Raw genomic sequence first — 5,709 nt, forward strand, 5'->3', positions numbered from 1 at the left:
GCCTTGCCTGATAATTGTGTCTTTATTTATCTAGATGCCTTGAGCCACACAAGAGAGTCTAATATTGTGATTTATGGCTGGGGGCTTTGGGTCATGTAGTATCAGGTCTACTTCTGGAGGGTCTGGATGCTAAGGTCAGCTTTGCAGGTCTATGTGAACAAGCCCCAGGAACAAATCCAGAGACACCAAAGCTCTGTGGAGTCATGCTCAATGCATGTTATCACATACTGACTTGTTGGGAGAAGTTAGTGCTGTCCAGGACTCTAATGAGAGAGGACATACAGCAGATCTATTCATGGAACTCTTCTGAACTCTGACTCATCTGCTTTCTCCCTTAGCTGATTTTGATCTGGATCTTTTCACAGTAATATCCCGTAACCGTGGGTATAACACAGTGAGTTCAATCTGAGTCAGGTTATTCTTCCAGCTACAAATTCAAGTATTTGTCTTATACACATTTCCTCTCTTTGTATAGAAGTACATCGCAAGAGACTAAGCAAATGTCTTATTGAAGCTCACATATTTTTTACTTAGGCTACAACCTAAGCTGCTGTAACATGGAGACTCCAAACTTCAATGGCTGAAACAAAATGAATTTATTTCTAATCTATAATATGCAGAAGGATAGGTGGCTTTTCTTTATGAAGTCATTGAGGGACTCAGAGACCCTCCATATTGTTGTTGCCCCATTCCCTGAGTGTTGTTCTTGCTACCTGGGTGAAATTTTCTCACCACTGCTTGTTTGCAGGAAAGGGAAGGAGGAAGTGAAGGCAGCCACTGGGACGTGGGACACATCAGTCCTCCTCACATCCCACTGACCAGAAAAAAGCTAGTCACCTGGCCATGTCCAGCCACAGTGGAGTCCTAAGTTGCCATGCTTCCATCTGTAACTCAGGGGGTACTTCTAATGAAAAAAAGATGAGGGGAAATAGATATTAGGGGACAATTGACATTAGTCTAATACATTTCTGACCTATCAGGGTAACCTGGGGAAATCCAGAGGGTTAATCTGACATGATTTGTTCTTCAATAATCTCTGCTGGATTCTGGTGGTCCTTACTTTCCATTAGGTGCTTATATCTAGACTTTTAATAACGTGATCTAGACCCTCACTAGAATCCTAATCAAGCTGATCAGTCTTACTTTGCAGAAACTACATACCTCCTTCTAGTGAGGAAATTTAAATTTAAGTTTGATCTTTTCCCATCTTCCTGCCACACTTTCACTCCTTGCGATTCTTCAAAGATTAACATCTTGGTAATTTTCTTCTAAGTCATTCCCACTGTCATGAACTATGATTCTAAAAGCCAAAGACAGAAAAACAATAATACAGGAAAGAAATGGAACCATTTCAACTAGTCTAGTAACTAGGCAAAAATAGGTAAGAAATAAAAAGGGATTCTAAAAATTCATTTCTAAAGGAAGTTGAGCTACATTAAGAAAATGTATCAGGGCACCCGGGTGGCTCATTTTGGTTAAGCGGCTGACTTTGGCTCAGGTCATGATCTTACCTAAGTTGGAGCCCTGCATGAGCTCTCTGTCGTCAGCACAGAGCCCGCTTCAGATCCTGTCTCCTCTCCCTCTCTGCCCCTCCCTCTGCCTCTCTCCCTCTCTCTCAAAAATAAATAAGCATTTAATAAAAAGAAAATGTATCAAGTCATTTATTAAAAAGATAGAAATTATTTCAGTGTCAATCTCCTATACACATGCATCCATTGGTTTTGTTTGATTTTATTATCATTTGAAGGTAACTAGAATTACAAACATCAGCTTCTCTGAATTATCACATGAAGTCTTCCAAAAGAAAAGCAAGGGCTATACTCCTAGTCTCAATTTTTGGATCTCTTCCCAGTTAAATGTCAAAACAGTAGCTTCCTTTGGGACAACGGTTCTTCTTTATTCTACTGAAGAGCCTTTTGAGTGGTTTATTCTGAATAATTATCACGCTTGACTTTCCTTTCACATAATGTGAAATTTTTTATTTTCTTGTTCTCTATGGTAACAGCTAAGTTACTTCAAGCCAGTGTCTTTTTCTCTTAAATATGTATCTATTTTCCTGGAGGTGGAAGTAGAGAATCTGCAAATACACAAAGGCAGAGAAGCTGTGAGCAGTTTAGATAAACAGAAATTTGCATACTTCATCCACAGGTCACTTTCAACGCTTCATCCACAGGTCACCTTTTCGGTGACTTTTCTGAAGCCACATACCTATGCACACACTGGGACTTTCCAGGTGCTGCCCACTCCAAACTCCCCTCGTTCTGACTAGTGGTCCTCACACATCCTTCATTGTCAACTCAAAATCCACCTTCATCATAAGCTTTCCCTAATCAGACAGAGCTAGGGAATAAATAGTTTCCCACCATTAATTGTTTGGAGTATGCAATTGTAGCATTATGTTTGACTTAAAGAAAAAAGTTCCTAATTTTCACATTTATACTACCTACAAAATTGTTCTTTTTCATCAGGTTAAATACCTTTGTAATCATTATCTGCTGGTACCCTTCCTTTCCTCAAATTTTGCCACAGATTGATTTTCCTAGAACGGCAAGGAGGCCCGGGGCTAACTGATTGGAAACCCCAGGATCTGGCAGACAGCTAAGCAGGGGAGGATTCTGGCTCTTCCCCTTGTCCTATCTTTGGTTGGCTTTTCACCCATAAAACAGATCCCATAAATATCCTAAGGGGCAGTAGATTGCCACGTGACCTGGAAAGGAAGAAGGCTGTCTGTTTAAGAAGGCGGCAAAGGCTCTGGGGCAGGGTTGACTGCGGATGGCCAGGGAGGCTGAACCAACAACAGTTTCCACCTTCCCAAGGAGTGGCTCATGTGTAGCCCAGTTAGGTTGGCTATTTTGCTCAAATTGTTCCTTTTTCTGAATACATTTAGAAAACTGTCATGTTCATCTGCTTTTGCTTTTATTGGTAAAGAATACTTATTTAGGGATCTATCTGGCTGGTGCTGATGATGTTTGATAACATTCACAGTATTGCTTGTTTATTTTTATTATCTCATTTCTTCCAACCCATAATAACTCCTCCGGGAGGGACAACATCTGTTCCTGCAAAAGGAATAGTTACGGGCTTCTTGGTTTTCTCCAGGCCTTAGACTCCAGGGAGATCAGCACCCATTCTCCCCCTGACCCCATTTTTTAGGATTCCCTAGATTTTTAACACAGAAATTTATGGAAAATAGTATTGTAATGCTGAGGTGTTAATTAGATAACAGAATACTGTGAAAGATTAAAATGAGACTAAAAGGAGGAATTGAAAAAGGAAAAGAAAAAAAAAAGGAAGATTTAGAAAAGATTTTGAAGACCTTTGAAACTACTAGCAAATTATCTCCTCAGCGATAAAAAAAATTCTATAATAAATATTAAAATTATTCTGCTCTCAAGTACTTAGCTTATTTACTGTTAAAATATTAATATTGTGTTCTATTAGATTGAAACTAACTTAAATTCAGGCTTCAGATGTAGAGTTCAATTCACAGCTTGTTAAAATGTGGAATGTATGAATTCTCTCATGTTCTTGCAACCGTGTCCCAAAGCTGTAGAATGTACATGCTATATAGGCCAATTGATACCCCAAATTCATAATGTATATCAGCACTATAAACAATTAGTGTGGGGAAAAACGTTTCCCTTTTTGCCAGTAAAACAACATTGAATATTGAGCAAACATTCATTGAGGGGCTACTGGGTCCCAAGCTCTGAGGCTGGGAGGGCGGGGAAGAGGGGAGGGTTAAGAGGGAGGAGGTTGTTAAGTGTGGGGAGGGGAAGCAAGGAAATTAACAAAGCCCAGTCTCTGCTTTCAAAAGGTATTCACAAACCCGAGAGGGATAGATAGAAGGAAAGGTGGAGAAGGAAAGTGCTGTTGATGCTGACAATCGCATGCTGACAATACAGATAGGTAGCCTCCGGTTTTCCAACTGCAAGGCCACTCTTACAAATCCAGAATCCGGGATTTTCCTGAGGAGCTAAGGGGATCAGCTGGCTATGTTGTTTGTTTGTTTTCTCCCCTTAGGGCCTATAATATCCCTACTTCCCAATCCAAAAGTAGATCAACTCCAAGTGTAAAAACAGGTTTCACTTGCTGCTGCTCAAACAGCTTTTTTAGCTCAAGAGTTCTTTGCGCTTCTAAGGAAGCTTCACAACTTGCAAGGCTGACAATGTCAAGAACGTGGGACTCAGCCTGGAAATGGAGTCATCCTAGATCCATCACTTAGAATAGAAGCCGTAAAGCCTTGAGTGCATCCCCTCAACTTCTCCAGCTTCAGAGGAAAGAAAGGTACTGTACTACTCTACTATAAAGGTAGAAACAAAGGTCAGTTGATGCAACTGTTGCTCTCTATGAGGTAACCAAACTGGGTTTATACGGAGACCATTCACCAAAATCACACACTGTGGCAGGAATAGGAAAGACAAAGAGGAATTCAGTTTTCACTTTTTCATTAGGGTGTCCGTCTTGAACTGAGCTCTAATACACGGTGAGACTTTCTCCTGTAACAGTCTGGCTGCATTTTCTGCCACACCTCTCACACCCAGCACATCAGCCATTGGCAAACTCTGTCATGTACTCCAGCGCCTCCATAATGGTGCAAACGTCCCTCCCTTGGTTTTAAGTACCCTAAATCTGGCACTTTGATTACCTCCCTGGAATAACATTTACCGTATTGTACTATAATGACCGCCCCCTCAGTAGACTGGGAACTCCTTGAAGGCAGAAATCATGCATTTTTAATCTTTGTACCCCTGTCAGAGTACCTGGTAAAGATGGGCATGGATTATCGGATGAATGAATGAATGAATGCATGCATGCATGCATATAAACCACAGTTTTTGCCCACTAAGAACAGAATTGTGACATACCCCAACCATGTGTTTGTGTGGGTTAACCCACAGCACTCTCACTCTTGACATAGTTTGTAACAGCCTTATCCACACACAATTCACACACGTATCACAAAGCTGACTTGGTCAAATGGTACAAGTCAGTGGTATTTTAGTATACTCAGAGTTTGTGTCATCACTATCAAACTGCAGAACATTTTCCCTACACTAAAGACGCTCCTACCCACTAACAGCCACTCCCCATCCCATCCCCCCCACCCCACCTCCTAGCAACCACCAGTCTATTTTCCGTCTCCACGGATTTTTCACTAATTTCTTGTGACACAATATCCATAGCATCAAATATTAGGACGCATCGCTTCACATGACTGAAAAGAAAGAAAACCCAGAGCGGCTTTGATTTAGTATACAGGTATAGAGTCAATCTCCTTGCTCCGTGACCTTGGACAAGTTGTCGAACTGGATCTCCTTTCCTCGTCCCATGAAGTTTAGACGGTGTGAGAGAGCACCCTCAGGTTAAACAGGAAACCAGCAAAACCAAAAAAACAAATGAGCCCTCTGACTATAATCCAATACTCTACCCTAGGTAGCCTTTCCTGGGCTTCCTTCACCAACGTCTTTCCATCATTAAGATTTCCCACCAGACCCGCCGCAGCAGTGCGAAGGGCCCTACAGAAGACGTTTCCTCTTTTCCTTCTCGGCCGTCCAGTTTTTCTCCGGGCTGCGCGAGGACGGAGAAACTGCAGAGCCCGGAGCCCCGGAGCCGAGGCTCCGCGCGCGCCGTGCCCGCAGGAAGCCTCGCCCAGCCCGGGACCCCACCCTCCCGCGGCGCCCCTGGAGGGAGCCGGCCGCCGCGCGC

At 42.4% G+C, this 5,709-nt stretch overlaps 1 long non-coding RNA gene across 1 annotated transcript; it reads right to left on the bottom strand.

Moving 5' to 3' along the window:
• Positions 1-1,645: 1,645 nt before the first annotated feature.
• On the bottom strand, positions 1,646-3,330 carry LOC121012824 (uncharacterized). The gene is made up of 2 exons (XR_005782339.1): positions 2,478-3,330; positions 1,646-2,077 (listed from the first exon to the last, which is right to left on the bottom strand). It is a non-coding gene; the product is annotated as an uncharacterized LOC121012824 (long non-coding RNA).
• Between the last annotated feature and the right edge of the window lie 2,379 nt (positions 3,331-5,709).

Source organism: Herpailurus yagouaroundi, unplaced genomic scaffold (assembly GCF_014898765.1).
Source record: "Herpailurus yagouaroundi ecotype Mexico unplaced genomic scaffold, PumYag 197, whole genome shotgun sequence".
NCBI lineage: Eukaryota > Metazoa > Chordata > Mammalia > Carnivora > Felidae > Herpailurus > Herpailurus yagouaroundi.